This window comes from Chenopodium album, chromosome 6 (genome assembly GCF_948465745.1).
Source record: "Chenopodium album chromosome 6, dcCheAlbu1.1, whole genome shotgun sequence".
NCBI lineage: Eukaryota > Viridiplantae > Streptophyta > Magnoliopsida > Caryophyllales > Amaranthaceae > Chenopodium > Chenopodium album.
Window position 1 is genome coordinate 29,240,235 of NC_137839.1, and position 19,540 is coordinate 29,259,774.

The 19,540-nt window shown below is 45.1% G+C and overlaps 1 non-coding gene across 1 annotated transcript; it reads left to right on the forward strand.

Moving 5' to 3' along the window:
* Nucleotides 1–19,123: 19,123 nt before the first annotated feature.
* On the forward strand, nt 19,124–19,230 carry LOC145637621 (small nucleolar RNA R71). The gene has a single exon (XR_014114384.1). It is a non-coding gene; the product is annotated as a small nucleolar RNA R71 (small nucleolar RNA).
* Nucleotides 19,231–19,540: the final 310 nt, after the last annotated feature.

Consider the following 19,540-nt stretch of genomic DNA (forward strand, 5'->3'; position numbering starts at 1 on the left):
ATGTGGGCATTGAAGTACCTCATGAATGTTTGAATGAGGGAAATGTTAAGCTTTGCACAACGTAGAAATTCCTTCACATCTTCTTTGCTGATCCATGAAACTGCATCCTCATCATAGTGGAACATTGCCTTAGGAAGTGAAACTTCCATGGGATCGACCAAATGATAAGCACGGTTGTGAAGAAAGGTCAAATCAGCATAGAGCAATTGAAGAACAATGTCTTCAACAAGTGGAGTAGGTTGCATGGGTGAACTTCTTGAAGAGTGCAACTTCGACGCTTGTTCACTCTTGGACCGTTGTTTACTCAGCTTCTTATTAGGTTGATCAATGCTTTTAGGCTTCTCCACCTACCCTCTTTCTCTTTGAATTTTTGCTTCCATGCAAAATCTGAAAATTCAACGACTGAGTGAGTTAATAAAAAAAAAAAGGCTCAAAATATTCCCCCAAAAAAAAAGCACATTCCGCCGAGGCCGGAACAGCCGAGGGAGCCGCCGCCGAGGCCGAGGTCGAGGCCGCCCTGGCAGCCCCCGGCGAGGCCACGACAGCCTAGGCAGCCGCCTGCCGAGGCTGCAGCAGCCTTGGTAGCGGTTGCCTGGGGTGTAGCGGATTTTTTTTTTTTTTTTTGTTGAATATATCACCGGTTCAGTGGCACCAGTTCAAACTGGTGGCCTTTACATTTTTGCCATCGGTTTGCACTGAACCGGTGCCATTGTGCCTGGTTTAAAAATCCCCCAAATTTTTAGCCGGTTTTTGCCACCGGTTTGGACTGAACCGGTGGCTTTTGGGGGTTGCCTTTATGTTTTTTTCTACTAGTAAATGTTGTTACCGTTGTAGAATCACCGAGGATTGGTCTGGTTTTTAGAATCTGGCAGGATATTGAGATATATTATAAACAGTACGCTGATCAAAAAGGGTTTGGGGTTACTCGTATTCAAGGAAATTTTTCAAAGAAAACTAAGCGTAGGGGGTCAAGATGGCGATGTGAATGCTGGGGTGCTCCTAATATGAGGGCGCTAAGGGAGGCTAAGAAGAGGGCTAAGGCGATGGAAGTGTCCGGGTGTGGTGGTAAGGTGAATGGGGTTATAGGACAAGATGAGCTAAAGCAGGGGAAAAGACCTCCAAAAAGTGTCAATATGGCGCTACGATATATGCTAGTATCAACGAGGAAGGTGAATGAGTTATAAAAGAAGTGAACAATGAACATAACTGTAATCCCCCGTATTTTTAAAATATTTTATAAATGAAATTTTATTTTATTCATAATATTTATTTGTTATTTTCCGGAATTTAATTTCAAAAGTTTCAAATTATTAATCTGGGTCGAAAATTATTTGAACAAATTATTTTATGCACCTTTATTCTACAATTTATGTCCAATCAAACAAGCCTAACCCATTTGTTTACTTAATTGACCCATTATTTTTATGAGGACCAATCTTCCTTTTTACCCTATAATAATTCTCTCCTATAAATACCCCATGAATCTCCAAAAATTTCCCACACAAAAAGGTTAGTCTTATTTTCATGATTTTAGTATAAAGATTATATTTTTAGTATCAAATTATATTTTGATGGTATAAAGATTATAAATTTCAGATTATATTTATGTTATAAATTTTCGTATTTTATGAATTATAAACCTAGGGTTTCAATTTATTGAAAATCATGATTTTAGGGTTTTTATGAACAATTGATTTAGGGCTTTTATAGTAATGATGTTTTGAAATTTTGGTGATTATAACTACTGATTAGTTTAACTTAATTCCAGATTATTTTAAACACTTAAATTCGTGTTTTAATTTTAAGATTTCCGTTCATTAATATTAATCCCGTTTTAATCCTGATCAGATTTTGAACTCATCCGATTTTAATGAAAAAGTAGTGTTTTCCATGTGGAAACTGTTTAGGGTATTTATACCTTAGACACTTGGACCAATGAGAGGATGCCACGTGTCGAGGTCAGGATGGCCCATGTGGCTCAACATCCTCTTGACACTTGGCGCCCTCAGATATGCCTCTGAAATGGCGGCCTTCAAGGGCCCAAATCCCTAGGAGCGCCGTAAAACGGCGCAGCCCACTAAAATCTAGGTCAAATGACCTAGATAGGGGCACATTCTCCAACGACCCTATAAATAGGGAGATATTCCCCCATTTTGGGGACACATTCAATCATTTATTACACATTTATTCTCTCACATCAGAGAAAGACCTGAGCTTGGAATCCGAGCAGATACCCACCTAAATTTCCGTTCTCTTTATTCCGTTTCAAGTTACTAACTTGACCGTCGGAGGCGGAGCTCCAACCACCCGGAGTCTCCGTTATTTTGCAGGTACAGCTCAGCCGGATTAGACTTCGTGACGTAACTCTTCCAAGGGACAAAAACACCCAAAACATTTGGCTCCGTCTGTGGGGAGAGTACCTCGAAGATGGTTCAAGAGTCTGTACCACCCCCTAACCGTCTGGACGAAGACCCAGAAGTCTTTACAGACCATGAGGATGAAGATCCTCAGGTCGAAACCTTTACAGCCGAAGACGGCTCACTCAGAATCAAGCGCATCCGGCCCAGAGACACTCTGGAGCGGGTGCCTCCCAGGCGGGTCCAAGCCGACCCTCTGGGCAGCCGGAAGGGGAAACCCAAACGGCCGCTGGATCAGCCCCTGTCACCCGGGACGAACTCATGAGATTCATGACAAGTTTCAAGGGTGAAATTAAAGAGCTGATCACCCAAAGCCGGGCTGGCCCAAGTAAAGGTCAGTCGGCAAAGAAGACTCCTCTGGAGAAGGGGAAGTCAGTCAGAGACCGGCAGCCCACTCCTCATCCAAAGGAGAAGGCAGCCGGGACCATTGATTGGTAAAAAATTCTCCTTCCTAAGAGGAACAACAACAACACCCGCCGGATTCAACAGCCGGTGGGATGCAAAAAATCAGCTCTTGATGCCCGGGAGATCATCAACCGGAAGAGAAACCAATCGCTGTCTGAGTCGGATTCAACGTCGAACTTTCCAGACAACTTCAACAACATTTCTGCTGGGAGTGCACCCTCCTTGCATGAGAGCCAGACGGGCGGTAATACCGTCCATTCTGGCCCTCACATAATTGGGGCTGTCCAGTATGTGCCTACTCAGGCTTACGGACAGTATTCCCCTCACTTCATGCAGCCGACCCTCTTTGGAGGTCAGGCGGCATATCCAAATGTCCAGCCATTGGACTGGCAGCTTCGTCTGCTGCGCCTGGGTGAACAACCTTTTGCGTTCACCCGGGAGATAACTGAGGTGGCCCAACCGGCCAAGGTTAAGAATGTATTGGTTGGTACCACCAATCCGAAAGACCACCTCATTGCTTACACCAACCTTATGTATCTGTAGGGGTTGGATGATGCCACTTGGTGTCGGTGCTTCTCGGCTACATTGAAGGGCATTACACAAACAATGGTTTGGTAATCTGCCAACCGGGTCCATCGATAGTTTCAGGAAGCTCGCCTTCTTGTTTGCTTCCAACTTCTCAATGAACATCCCTGCTAAGAAAACAAGCCTTGATTTGAGCACTGTTAAGCAGGGAGAGAGAGAAGGGCTGCGCTCATATGTCAGGCGGTTCAATCTGATCAGAATTCAGATTCAGGGACTGTCTGATGAGGTAGCTTTTACAGACTTTTTCAAAGGTCTGAGAGACGGATCGACCTTTAAGTTCGACCTAGTCAGAAAAGGGGCTTTCACCTTACAGGCGGCCCTGAGGGAGGCGGAGATCTACATTCAAACTACCGACCTCTGCTCGCCTGGCAGTCAGTCGGACTCTAAGAAGTCCGACAAACAGAAGGACAACCGACCCGCTCAGCCGGCTAAAAAGAAAGAAGAGAGCAAAAAGAGAAAAGAAATCTGGGCGGTTAGTGATTCTGACCAGCCGTCCCAGAAGAAGAAGAAAGAGTTTAAACCGTACGTCCCCAAGTACGAGTTTAACAAGGACTGCAATTCCATCCTCATGGAAATTAAGGACCGGCTGTCCCTAGAGAAGCCGAATCCAATGAAAAGTTCCATTCAATCAAGGAACAAAAATAAATTTTGCCAATACCATGAGGAAGTTGGCCATGACACCAACGACTGTTTCAGCCTTCAAAGGGCGTTGGACCGTCTGGCTGACAAAGGAATGCTGAAGTCCTATATTTCTAAGTCCCCAGCCGGGGCAAAGAGGAAGAATAAGGGTCAGTCCTCTAAGACTATCCCCCAGCCTGCTAGTAGCTCGGATACCGACAAGGAGCCGGTCTACACAATAGCAGGCGGGTTCTCCTGTGGTGGCCCTACCATCCGGGGCACCAAGAGCCATCTTCGAAAGATGGACAAGGATGATGATGAGCAAGCGTCTGCAAGCACCTCCTTCCCAGACGTCTTGATCACTGAGAAGGACAGGGGCAGTGTCCGCCGTCCACATGATGACCCGGTCGTCATTGAATGTAAGGTTGCCAACCAACTGGTTGGAAGAATCCTTATTGACACCGGCAACTCATCAGACATCATCAGCCTCCGGTGCTTGCAAAAGCTGAAATACAATGTCAGCAGCATGCATCCGGTCACCCACCCCTTGGTTGGATTTTCGGGCGGGATGGTCTACCCATCCGGCTGGGAGAGAAGGGCCAAGGACGACATATTGTCGTCAGATTCTTGGTCGTTGAGGAGTTGACCGCCTACAACATTATCCTTGGCCGGCCAACCCTCAACGTAGCCAAGGCAGTAATCATCCCATCTCTCATGCTCATCAAGTATAAGAGGGATGACGGCACTGTTGGTTCCCTGAATGGGGATCAGAAGACGGCCCGAGAGTGCTATCTCTCAGCCGTCAGAGACACTGTAACCCCAGGCGGCCAGGAACCAATAGACCTTGACAATGTCAAGGATGCTGACCCAGCGCCTGCCCCACCAGCAGCCGGAAAGAAAAGAAAGGCACCTATGCTGGTGGAGGTGAAGAAGGAGAAAAAAATAGCAATCACTGACGGGTGAACGGTCAGATGAGCTCCGTCCCCAACCGGCTGGTGAACATATTGACATACCTCTGGACGACAGCCGTCCGGAGCGTACCGTGAAGGTAAGGACGGTTGCCTTTGCTAAGTTAGGTGCAGACTTGCACCTTCTGCTGAAAGAATTCAAAGACATTTTTGCCTTTGAAGTGGAAGAGATGCCAGGCGTCAGCCCGGATCTTGCTGTCCACAAACTCGCCGTGGATCCTAAAAAGAAGCCCATCCGGCAAAAGAAAAGAAATCACGGCGAGGAAAGAAGTCAGGCGGCAGTTGCCGAAGTAAAAAAGCTGTTGGATGCTGGGTTCATTCGGCCATGTAATTTCCCCGACTGGGTGGCGAATGTTGTGCTTGGAAAGAAGCCGAATGGTACTTGGCGGATGTGTGTTGATTACACAGATCTCAACAAGGCATGTCCCAAGGACAGTTATCCGCTTCCTAAGATCGACAGTCTGGTCGATTCAACAGCCGAGCATGCCTTGATGAGCTTTATGGATGCATATTCCGGCTTCTATCAGATACCCCTGTGGAAGAAAGATCAAGAAAAGTTGGCCTTCGTCACTGATCAGGGGCTATTCTGTTACACGGTGATGCCGTTTGGTTTGAAAAATGCGCCGGCTACGTTCCAATGGATGATTAATACTGTCTTTATTAATCAAATTGGGAGGAATGTAGAGGCATACATTGATTACATGATAGTCAAATCCAAACAGCAGGCGGATCGCCTTGCTGATCTCCGAGAAACCTTCACCACACTCAGGCGGCATAAGGTCATGTTGAATCCTAAGAAATGCGTCTTTGGTGTTGAGTCTGGGAATTTTCTCGGATTCCTGATTGATCAAAGGGGGATAGGGGCTAACCCTGAGAAGATACAGTAAGTGATTGACATGAAGTCACCCCGCACTATCAAGGAAGCACATAGACTAACCGGTTGCCTGGCTGCCCTGGGGAGATTCCTCAGCCGGTCAGGTGATAAATGCCTTTATTTCATTAGCCATGTCTTAAAAAATACTGAGCTCCGGTACCCCATGGTAGAAAAATTTGTCCTTGCCCTGTATGTGGCTTTTAAGAAATTGAGACCATACTTCCTGGCTCATCCGGTGGTAATCTACACCGACCAGCCCCTCAAGCGGCCAATGTCTACTTTGGAGTCATTCGGCTGAATGTTGAAATGGGCTATTGAAATGCAAAGTCTTGAAATCACTTTTGAACCTAGAAAGGCAGTGAAAGGTCAGGCGTTTGCCGACTTCATTGTTGAAATGACACGACCGCTGCAACCGGATAATGTTGACCAGGTTTGGAAAGTGTATGTAGACGGAAGCTCAACAAAGAACGGTTGCGGTGCAGGAATTATATATGAGTCCCCCAAGGGGGACAAATTTGAAAATGCACTGCGGTTTAAGTTTCAAGCCTCAAATAACGAGGCAGAATATGAAGCCCTGCTAACCGGAATCCGCATGTGTAAGGCAGCAGGGGAAACTAAAATTGACGCCTATTCTGATTCACAATTGGTCGTTAGCCAGTATGAAGGAGCATATGAGGCAACTCATCCGGCTATGATCAAATATCTTTATGCAGTCAAAGAAGAGACTGGGGCACTTGAGGAATTCCGTCTAAATCAAGTGCCTAGGTCAGATAACAACCAGGCGGATGCATTGTCTAAATTGGCTTCTTCCGCCTGCTGTGATACTCCTCGGTCGGTCTTTTGGGAAGTTCTTGAAAAGAGAAGCATACATGAAGAGCCCATTGGAACCTTAGACCGAAGCTCTACCTGGATGGATGGCATCCGGGCATATTTAGCAGACGGCACACTTCCTGATTCATCACAGGAGGCAGCCGTCCTGAAAAAGCGAGCATCAAACTTCGAGTTGAGAAATGGAAAACTCTTCAAGGCAGGTTTCCTCAAACCTTTATTGAAGTGTGTTACCCTAGAAAAGGGGAAAGAAATTCTTGAAGAATTGCATGCCGGATACTGCGCCTCTCATATAGGCGGCAGGTCTTTAGCCGTCAGAGCCAGGCGGCATTACTTTTGGCCTACTCTTGAAGCAGATGCCAAAGAGTTAGTCAAAAGATGCGACAAGTGCCAAAGGTTTGGCCCACTAATTCGCCGCCCGGCTACTGATCTGACGGCAATCCACAGCCCAGTCCCATTTGCCAAATGGGGCATGGATATCTTGGGTCCATATATGCCTGCACCAGGCGGAAAGCGCTACATTTTGGTGGCTGTGGATTATTTCACCAAATGGGTAGAAGCTGAGTCGGTTAAGAACATCAAGACAAAGGATGTCATCTCCTTCATCTGGAAGAACATCATCACCCGGTTTGGGGTACCTATGTCTATGGTGTTTGATAATGGCCCTCAGTTTGAGACCCCCCAGCTCAATACTTGGTTGGGAGATTAGGGTATCTCACATTGTTTTGCATCAGTCGGCCGACCTCAAGCAAACGGCCAAGTTGAAGCCTTCAACAAACTCATCTCAAACGGCATAAAAAAGAAAATTGAAAGAGCCGGTGGTTTATGGGCAGAAGAATTAATTCATGTCCCGTGGGCCATTCGGACCACTGCTAAAGGGGCAACCGGAGAAACCCCATTTCTTATGGTATACGGTGCTGAAGCCGTCTTGCCCATTGAGCATTATGAGCCGACTCTCAGAGTTATGTTCTATGATGAAGAGGCAAATTGGGAGGCCATGCGGCTGGCATTGGACTCCCTCCCGGAACGCAGGGGCAACGCTGCCCTGCGCCATGAGATATATCGTCTGAGAATGACCAGAGCTTATAACAAGAGAGTGCACAAGCGTCCCCTGAAAGTGGATGACTTTGTGTTACGAAAAATGGAGGCAACCGGTAGGGCCAATGAGGCTGGGAAGCTAACCCCTAATTGGGAAGGCCCCTACCGGATTTATGAAGAAGTCAGGAACGGCACCTACCGTCTAGAAACCCCGGACGGCCACCGCCTGCTTAGAACTTGGAATGTAGACAATCTAAAAAAGTACTACTTCTGAGAATGTATAATTTTTGTAAACAGTAAGTCAATTAATGAAAATTCAGGCTATGTTTGCAGAGGTATTTTGCCATTTTTATTGTTCGTCCGCTTAGGCAATACCCAGACGGACCCTATGTCTAATTTACTAAGTTTGATACTTAGTTTGGTTGAATGTTATAACCGTTTGTCCGCCTGGGTAAAACTCAGACGGACTCTTTGTTTGAATAATTAAGTTTGATACTTAGCGCAATCTAGTCCGCCTGGGTAAATCAGACTGACCCTTTATATAATTAATTACGTTTGATAGTGTAATTTAATAAATTTGTTGACCACCTGGGTAATACTCAGGCGGACTACTCGGCCAATGATCCGATTAAAAACTAAGCACAAAAACGCTTAGTGGCTATACAACCGGTCTCAAACAAGACCAAAGGCCAATACGGCCGGATGGTTGCTTATTTTATAAAACCGCCTGTCCCAATATGGACAAAGGCGTCCGGCGACACCCCTCCGGGTGCAATCGTCGCAGAGAACAGACTATTCGTCGGTTCTAGGTGCAAATGCAGATGGCGAAAATTGAACGACCAAATTGGTCAACTCATAGTTGTCTGACCAGAATAATCTACGAAGAACAATTAAGTAACCAAGTACCGGATGCCCTAAGGCATCAGTCGGTCATCGGTTGAAATTCTTACTTGGGTTATTTATTCCAAAGTTGCACTCATTTCCCCTATTGGGGCAAAAGATTGTGTAATGGCTACGCGTTAACCCCAGACGGAATATAACCGCCTGGGTAAGCTCAAAGCACCCGCTTTTATGGCCGGCTGTGCACTTGGTTTGGGGCAATCACCATTGTGATTGATTGGCCTAAAAACACTCCATACTTCTCCTAGTATCAAAGTGTTTTCAAGCCAATCAATCAACTTGAAATAAAACCAACCACACAGCCGTCCAGGGGCAAGAGCACCCAGACTACAAACTGCCGCATGCTTTTTTAAGTGAGGCAAAATATTAATGAATTGCAAACATAACGCAAAATTCAAAATCAAAACTTTGAAACGCAAACAGGTATAAAAGAACCGACTGAGTCGGAATACTTCATTAATATGGCTCAAAGGCCAGAAGTTGTGTTAACCAGAGTTACATCCGGTGAGGAAATAAAAAAGAAGTTGTTAATCCAACCCCATGGTTGGTAAAAGATACAACAAAACACGACATACAAGCCGGTAAAGAACATGATTGGCATACTGCTGCAGAAATTGGGGAGGCCCGCCTAAGGTTGAGGTGGAGTTTGCTCCGGCTAAGTCTGGCTGGCTTGGCCCTCGTGATGATCATCCGCCGCCGGCTCCTCATCATCAGAGACTTCATATCCCTGCTCAGCAGCCCAGTCTTTGAAGCGAGGCGGTGGAGCATCACCCAGTTGCTGGGCATCATACACCGCAGTGGCGTAATCATACCTCAGCTTATAGACCCTAAAGTCTATTTCTGGGTAAAGGAGGCCCCAGGTGATCTTCAGCCGGGCCAAGTTGTCCCGCTCATTCTCCTCAGTCAGCCGGGTCTGCTCCTGGGCCAGCTCGTCCGACTGCTTGTTGGGCAGATTGATGAGCTCGACCCTCAGGCGGTTATTGTCTGTCCGGAGTTGGGCATTCTCCTTGTCAGCATCCTCCAATGCCTTGAGATTTGATTTGGCATCTTTTAGCTTCTTATCAAGGTCATCAGCCCGGCTGTTAGCTTCATCGTTTGCAGCCGTCAAACTCCGGATCAGCTCCTCCTGTTTCAACTCTACTGCTTTAATCTTTAAATTACACATATAATCAGAATGTTCAGCAAAGTTGAGGTTTTCTAGGGCCCTCCGTTTGGCGTCATTTACCTCTTCTTGCTTCCGCCTGAAGGGGCCCCAGAGACTGTCCACTCTCACCATAGCCTGAGACAATAACAACCGGTTTGTGAGTTACTTAGCCAAATTAAAGATAAAAGATATCAGGGTAAAGGGATTTTTTTACCTCAGCTAGAGAACCCATTATCAAGTCGAAGTCCACGACCTGCAGATCAGGTATGGAGTTCTTCTCAGACCGGGTGAGGGTCCTCACCATCCGCTTTGCGAAGCTTGCAAGATCCGGCTGGTCAGAAGTCAGATCTGCATCAAAAGTAGTGCTTTGTGAGATAGAAGCAGCGTAGTCGGCATTCATCCGTTGCCGGCTGCTGACTGACCCCTTTGAAGGATCAACCTTGGTCTTGACTCTCATAAAATCAAGTGGCCAAGGTATTTCAGTTCGTTCCTTACCTTGAGCTTACGGATGGGTCTCCGGCTTACTCTCCTCCCTAGTGGTTGCCGCACCGCCTGCAACCTCAGGTGGCTCGCCACCCTTTGATGCCGTAGAGACATCCGGCGCTTTCTGCTGTGAGCGTTATGAGCTTTCGCTCAGTTTTCTCAGTATAGCAGGAGACTTGCCCCCAGTCGTTGGACGACCGGATTGGGCAGACGTTTGTTTCTGGGAAGGAGGGTCCTTCTTGGCGGCTTTGGCAGCCGGAGCCTTCTCCAGATCATCTCCTTGCCTTTTGAGCAGCTTGGAGAATGATCGTGGAATCCTCTTGACGGACTCCTGAGAGAGAAGCAAAATGTAAGTATACCCAACCGGTATATATATAAAAAAAAATGCAAACACATAAAGTCAGGCGGTCTTACCCCGCCTTTCTTCGTATCCTTAGCCTCGACGGCTGCCTTTTTGGCAAGTGCCGCCTCCTTGCGCAGCAGCGCCGCGGACTTAGCCGGAGTCTTTTCTTGGTCTACCATCCTCAAGGCTTCGTCTGCAAGAACAAGAATTTAAAGTTAGAGAAAATTAAGGCAAGTATGCAATTAAAATAAAATAACAATCATTCCGGATGAAGAGAATTCTACCCCTTGGAAACATGGTACTTAGCCCGCAGGCGGACAAGAAGCACTCGTCCTTGAAGAAGTCCGGATGGGGGATCCAGTTCTTGGGTACAATAATATGAGTCCCATCCCCCATGGGCTCAGTTGTTGTTTCAAAGAATCCCGGCTCCATGATTTGCTCTCGGGCCTTAGTAGATAGTGCCGGGAGAGGGCATTTACGTCCCAGGAGAGCCGGTTCAGTATTGTACCGGCGCAGTGTCCGGTTGTGTCTTAGGGTGGGGGAAGAAATCAAATAAAACTTGTCCTTCCACCCGGACCATTTGGACACCTTGTCCAAAGTCATTAAGTATTGGGGCAAGGTAGTCAGTGTATACCATGCCCCATGACCGCCTGGAGCCTTGCTCAAATAGTGCATGTGAGCGAAGGCAGAGAAACTGGGGTTCAAGTTCTGAAACTCGCAGGCGGCGATGTAACTTAATATATTCACCCACGAGTTAGGGGTGAGCTGCCAAACCCCCAGATCGTACCCCTTGAGGATTTTCCTAATCCCGGGGTGGAGGGGGAACCGGAGGCCGGCTTCGATAACCGCCTCGTAGCAGATGAAGTAATCATCTGCATGATCAATGTCGTCACTCCAGGCCATTACAACATCAGCCGGAGGGACAATAATCTCCAAACCCCTTCCAAAGGGGTGATTCTCTTTAAAAGCCCTGAACCCGCTATTAAGTAGGGCGATATTGCTTGGCAGCATCCGGGTCTTTTTGGGGTTGGGATTGTCAGCAACCTTGGGCGGCTGCTGATAGTCAGCCGCAAAATTGTTTTGATCGGAGCCGGAAGATTCGACTCTTGATCCTTGGCCGGCCTCAGCACCGCCGGCTTCATTAGAGGAGGCGGCTCCCTCGCCGTCTACCTCTCTTATTCCAGAGCTCCCGGAGTTAGAGGGAGCCTCTTCGTCAGATCCGCTCTCCTCCCAATCCCTCTGTTCCCCTTCCGGGAAAACCTCATCGGCTGGCACTCTCATAGTGCGCCGGCTCTTAGACCGCCTGGCCGTCTGTTTCGTTCTGGCCATTGTGTCCTGCACAGACACAGAGAGGGAGGAATTCGGAGATGAGCATATTGGTTCCGACAGTCCAGAAGAAGCACCCCCTGTTCTAGACTCAGCCGTTCCGGGGGATCGGCTGAGTGTCCTAGGCAATGCCGAGTGGGTGGATTGGGAACTCATTTATATTCTCTAAAAAAGCCGGGTATACAAGCGGAAAAAATGGTATACAAATTGAAAGGGAGAAAAGCTAAAATGGTACAGGCGGTTACCTTGCTTTTACTCTAGAAATCTGAAAATCGCTACAGCCGGTGAACCGGGTGATGTACTGCTAGCACTCGGAAGCTTGAAACTTGCTGTGATGCAGGTGTGAGCAGAGAAATCTCTCTCTAGAATCTCTCTTTTTCTCTCTCTAAAAAGTCAATGTGAACGTAAGGTGTGAAAAAGAGGGGGGTAACTTTCTATTTATAGAAAGTAAAAGTGGGGGGAAAATTTTTGATTTGAAATTCAAAAATTTTATCCGTTACTGTTCACCTATGAAAGGTGGACACGTGTCACAGGCCCCACGTGACATGCACGTGCGACCTGTGAGGGGCAAATGTTTAGGGTATTTATACCCTAGACACGTGGACCAATGAGAGGATGCCACGTGTCGAGGTCAGGATGGCCCATGTGGCTCAACATCCTCTTGACACTTGGCGCCCTCAGATATGCCTCTGAAATGGCGGCCTTCAAGGGCCCAAATCCCTAGGAGCGCCGTAAAACGGCGCAGCTGACAGGGTAAAGTCGTATCCCCTAATAAAAAATAACTACCTAAATCACTAACTAAGGTAGATAGGGAAGTAGGGTCGATCTCCACAGGAAAACAAGTCTTTTTACTCCTAATTAATTATTATAATCTAAATTATTTAAGTAACCAATTTTTATAATTAATTATGAAACTAAACTACAAAGAATAAGAGTAGGAAGAAAACAATATATAAAGGGATCTAGGGCATAGGTTCACCAATAAATAATACTCCAGGGTAAAATTAAACAAATCAAAAGCCAACGATTTAAGGTAAAATTAAATGAACATGCTTCAACATCAATCAATCTTATTCATCTAATCACCCTTCCTCCCCAACAATTGTCAAGTAGAGCAAACCACAAGAGCATATAGAATTCAAGACTAGTGCTCACACACTCGACTCTCATTTATGTGGCGAGTAAAGAATGTACTCGATCGCTCTCCATCCCAACCCCTTTAATGTGAACAATGCCCTCCCAACTCACACTCTCGTGTGTATAAAACAATGAACGCTCATCCTACTAGTCGACTCGAAATATGTCAAGTCATAACTTGCATTGAAAAACAACACTTTCACATTTACATAACTTCTATGCACAAGGTCGGAAGGTCTTTTAAGCTTGTAATGTAAGGCTTAGGGTAAAGGTAGGATAAATTTGGGATCATGTGAGAGAAAAGCTATGCAAAGAGGGAGCCAAATCCTAATAAACCCATGATCAAAATAAATAATGATCATACACATCTCCAACATAACCAACTCCAACAACAAACCACCAAATATATACTCCACAATAGAAACAATCCCAACACTCACAATTTCACTCATAAAAATATGATAATGTAGAACAAGAGTGAATAACAAACTTTGAACTCATAACTTGAAATATTTACCTTGAAACTCAACTTTTTTTCTTTTCTTTTGATTAACCTTCACTTAGAACATTTGAACATCAAACATTTTTCCTCTTTTTTTTCTTAGAAGTTCACTTTCTTTTTTTCAAATTTCTCACTTTTTTTGAACTTTCTTTTTTTTTTTCATCACACTTTTATTTTTCTCTCAAATATATACAACTTTCAAACTCATAAAAACAAAAATATGATCAAGAACAAATTACTTCTCAAAACCCACCCAAATTGTGCAAATAATGTGCACACTACAAACTCCCTCACCTCACTCACTAATAGCTCCCCCAAGCCAAGCTTGGGACTAGTAACCAATGGGGCAATTAAGGCTTGTAATGTAGCTATAAACAATAAAAGGGCACAAGCAACAACATGGGTGACAAGAAGGGAACAAATGTACCTAAATACTCTGAAGGCTACCTAAAAGAATGAACGCCTTCGTCCTCCTCATGTGCATAATAATAAGTCATGAAACACTACTCATAGTTGTAAATCAATACTCAAATTCATTGACATACCAGGAATTATGGAACTATCACACATTTCCTAACCAAATCAACTAGTCAAGCACTATATTCACAAGTAGTTGGACAAAATTGACGCATGTAAATGTATCCAAACAATTAGACTTCAAATCATGACCAACAAATCCACAATATTCATCATCAAATACCAAGAATCAAAACAAATTTTCTCAAGTATGGGGCACAGGGAAGCATGATTTACAATTCATTGGAACGTATTTTTGGATTTTTTATTTTTTCAATTTTTTTTTTGTATTTTCCATATATAAGAAAGCAATAAAAACTACACTAGGAAAGAAAGAAATCTATCCTAGAAAGCAAATAAAAATAGAGAAGGAAGAGAATTTCCAAGTGAAAGAACACCCCCCCAAGCCAAATCAAGCAATGCCCTCATTGACTTGGGAGAGTAGCCTACTCCTCATCCTCATCCATCCTAGAATAACCCCCGCCATGGCTAGAACCGGCTCCTCCATGGCTAGAGCCACCACCACCATACCCCGAACCACCAGTATAGTAGTTAGGGTCCACGTTCCCCCCAAGCCCGCCAAAAGGTACATCGGTCCCATAACCATGGACCGATGAGTAGTCGACGTAGGTACTAAAAGCACTTGGGTTCGTATATCCACCCTGCGGATATTGGAACCAATCAGGGGCAAGTGAATCGGGGGGAATAGCCCCCCGACGGGCATAATCATCGTACATGGGGTTTAAACCCCGCCCTAGGTTCCTCTCCACAACCCCAACCCTAGCATCTAGGGCTCCTACCCTAGAGTCCAAATTCCTAACCATACCCTCCATCCTCCCTTGCCCACTCTCTATCCTATCCAATTGGCTTCTAAAAGCCGAAAAGTCATATGGAGCGTTAGGGTCGATGTTGTAGTTGGTTGAGGAAGTGGGAATGTTATGTGTGTAGTGTTGGGGTGATGGTTGGTGGAAATGTTGTCGTGGTGAGGGAGGTGCTTGGTGGTGTGCTTGGGCCTCCCCTTGGTCTCCTAATTCAAAGGTATAGGAGGGAAGACCCTTCTCGAATTTGGTCAAGGCCGGGTTAGGCAAGGTGAAAGCGTTGTCTTTCCTACCTGACTCCCTATGAATCACCCACCAAGTCTCACCCCCTATCACATTTATCCAATTAAGGCCTCCTAAGTAGGGTGCGTCCATTAAGGTCGGTCCGGCTACCTTACCATCATCGTTAGGGGTCCAACTAAGGTATTTGACCGCAATGTGGGTTACTAACCCACCAAAGTAAATTGGGACCCTAGACCTACCCGATTCGGCCGCATTGGCCACCCTATGAAAGTGTTGGGCCATCCTATGAACTATGTTAAGCTTGTCATTCTTAGGAATCATGTATGATCCCAATAGTTCTAGTTCATCTCTCCTCACATTAGCCGGTTCATGCCTCCCAAAGATGGTGAGGCCAACAAACCGTTGCCAAAGTTTTGGGACGGGATGTTGAATCCAAGTGCCCTTGGCATGTTGGAGGTTTAAGTTAGGATTCCCTGTTAGAGCACGGTAGACAAAAGTAATGTTGTCTTGGGGTGGTTCAATTGGTCTATCGGCTTTCAATTCAAACAAAATTCCAAAATCCTTCAAGGACAATCTAATATCTTTGTTAAACAAGCGAAATTGAACATGAGAGATTAGAGCATTTGATTTTATGACGTTAAAACTAGAAATGAATTCTAAAGTCAAATAATCATATGTATCATAATGTAATTGGAACAAACCACTCATGCCAATTCCTTTGAACAATTTTTCAGCATATTTATCAATTCCTAGTCTAGAAAGCGTAGGGTGATGAATAAAACGGGTAGGAATTACCTGCCGTGTGACGAGGTTGAGCATCCTTTGCCTTTGCTCTTGGGTGGTGATGACCACCCTCTCCCACCCCGGAATTTGCAGCTTCGGGTCAATGGTAGGTGCTTGTTGCCTCGATCCTTCACCCCTAACAGTCCTAGACCTCTTGAAAGCCATTTTAGAGTGAAAATAGTAGGAATTAAAGCTTTCTCTCTCTTAGGGTTTGAGAAGAAATTGAGAGAAAGTGTTGAAAATTTAGTGTAGATTGTAGAGGAAGATGAGAGGAGTTGGAAAATGTAAGAATTTTTAAGTTTGGATGGAAGAATTGGAAGAGATCTTGGATTGAAGTGTGAGTTGAAGGTTTGAAAATGGAGGTTTTAGAGAGAGAAAGTGAATGAAGGAGATGAAATAAGGAGAAAATGAGGAAAGAAAGAAGAGAAAAGAAAATAAAGGGGGGACGGCCTGAAGGCGCGCCCGATCGGGCGAGCCTCGCCCGATCGGGCGAAAGTGTGAAATTCTAAAATACAAGTTGCGCGCCCGATCGGGCGAGCTCCGCCCGATATTTCTTTTCTTCTCACTCGATGAGCGCCCGATCGGGCGACCGCGTCCGATCGGGCGACCGCGTCCGATCGGGCGAAAGTTGAACTCGTTTCCAGCTCTCCTCTCGCGCCCGATCGGGCAGCCGCGCCCGATCGGGCGAAATTAGCCAAGAGATCAGCTATGCGTGCGCGCCCGATCGGGAAGATTCGCCCGATCGGGCGAATTTTTCTCCGATTTTTGCCTCACTTGCGCGCCCGATCGGGCGAGCCTCGTCCGATCGGGCCCGTACCAAGCCCTAGAGTTTCTCCGAATTCTTTTCTTCTTCAATTTTTTTTCTAAGTCTTTTTACCTGTCAAATTCATACCTGTATAACAACACTAAAAAATAGTAAAATATCACTCTCCTCACCTCTCTAAAATAAAAATAAAATAAGAGAAAAGGAAAAATAATCTAGAAAGCATAAAATACGGGTTGCCTCCCGCAAAGCGCTGGTTTATATAGGTCCCGCACGACCTTCTTACCAAGTATAATTCCTAGGACCCTTTACCTAACGCTTGATCGGGTGGTTTCTAACCCGGTCTAGCGATGTTTAGGCTGCGATGCGGCTTCCTGATATAACCTATGGGACGCCAAGTCGCCTTATCTAGTGGATCCTCCTTGACTTGGAAAGGGGGATTTTCAATGCTACGCACTAAAAACCCTTCTTCGATCGAATGTTGCTTCAACTTGTCATTGCGTTCAACACTTGCAACTCGATCTGGCGGAACACTTACCGTAGGCTCGATTCGCACAACTTGCTCGATCGGTTCCACTTGTTCATCCTCGAAACCAAGGCCAACATTGTAGAGTGCTCTTCCTATTGCATCGACTTCCTTCTGCCATTTGTCTATCTCATCTGAAAAGGATGCAACACAAGATACCGCCTCCAAGGGATCTTTTCCAAGAGCTTGGGGCTTATTAGAATAATTTACAACCACATTGACACTGAAACATTTCTCCTCAGTCATGGAGCTTTTGGGGGCATTATTCAGATTAAAAACAACTTTATCGTCCCCTACTTATAATGTTAACTTACCACTTCTAACATCTATGACTGCTCCTGCAGTGTTAAGGAATGGTTTACCCAAAATAATTGGGGTTTTCATATCCTCAGCCATATCAAGAACAACAAAATCCACAGGTATATAAAATTTACCTACTCTGACGGGAACATCCTCCAAAACACCTAGGGGGTATTTGAAAGAACGGTCGGCCATTTGCAGAGTTATATTGGTAGCTTTTAATTTACCCATATTCAACTTAGAAAACACAGATAATGGCATGACGCTAACACTAGCACCCAAATCACATAATGCATTATCAATCAAGAGATTACCAATATGACAAGGGATAGAAAAACTACCCGGATCTTTTAACTTAGGTGGAGACTTATTTTGAAGTACGGCACTACACTCTGCAGTGAAAGCTACTGTCTCTACCTCACTAATAGGCCTTTTTCTCGTCAAAATTTCTTTCATAAATTTTGCATATGAGGGGATTTGTGTGATCAATTCAGTAAAGGGAACTGTTACCTTCAAATCTTTAACCACCTCCAGGAACTTACCAAACTGCTTATCCAAGTTTGTCTTCAATTGACGATTGGGGAAAGGATGTTTGATAATTGGCTTTTGAGCATTCTTCTCCTTGTCCGGAGTAGCCACCTTCTCTGGAGTTTTACCCTGCAATGTAGAATTAGATATGTTAGTATTATTCTCTAGCCCTGCAGGGCTAGCAGCTACATTGTTTGGTTTAATGGAATCAAGATTAGCATTATTTAATAAAATAGGTTCATCAACTCTAGGCATAGAGGGTCCTTCATAGTTTGAACCACTCCTTAGAGTAATTGCAAATGCTTGATCCGTAGGCCTAGTCGGCTGTGCTGGTAGGGCTCCCTGTTGGCGTGCTTGTAGAGTAGCGGAGAGTTGCGCAATTTGATTATCTACAATTTTATTATGCGCTAGAATTTGATCAATTGTCGCATCTCTGCTCTCCATGTGCTTTTGCATATTGACCAACATTGCTCTAATTTCCCCCAAAGAAGGGTCGGAAGAAGAGGGGGGTTGTTGTGGTTGATTCTTCTGGCTAGCATTGGGATGATAGTATATTTGCTGCTGTTGCTGTGGCACCTGTGGTTCTTGTGGTGGTGGATTTTGAACATTAGTGCTCCGGTAGGAAAGGTATGGATGATTCCGATATCCCGGATTGTAAGTGTTGGAGTATGGGTTATTCTGCCTATAAGCTTGAAAGGCATTAACTTGCTCCACGGAACTCCTGCAATCCTGCTCCCAATGATCTACAATACCACAATTTTCACAGAAAGCCTCATTAGAATTATTATTAATTGCAGAAACATTAGCTACATTAGCAGTGCTCAGATTATCTAATTTTTGGCAAATAGAGGTCAGTTGAGCTTGCAAAAAGGATACAGAGTCGACACTATGTTTCCCTTTGTTAGCAAATCCTCTGGGATTCCCATATTGGGAATTGTGTATCGCCATATCTTCAATAACTTGACCTGCATCATCAACATTAAGATTCATGAATCTCCCACTAGCTGCAGAGTCTAAAATTATTCTAGAAGAATTTCCAATGCCGTTATAAAAGGCTTGGATTAGCTGCCATTGTGCTAAATTATGGTGGGGGCATTCTCTTTGTAAGTCCTCGAACCTCTCCCAAGCCTCATATAAAGACTCATCGGCTTCTTGAGCGAAGTTCTGAATTGCACTCCGTAGTACTGCTGTTCTCTCTGCAGGATAATATTTGTTATAAAAATTCAAAACAAGAGTTTCCCAGTCAGTTATACCAAGTGTAGTTCTATTTAAGCCATTAAACCACAATTTAGCTTTTCCAGTTAAAGAGAAGGGAAAGAGAATCTCCCTGATTTGGTCTTGAGTAACCCCGGCTTGCCTGATGGTGTTGCAATATTGACAATAGTCGGCAATGTGAAGATTTGGGTCTTCACCCTTGGCTCCACTAAATTGCTTCCTCTCTATCATCGTTATAAATTGAGGCTTAATTTCAAATTGAACTCCGTCAAGAGCCGGA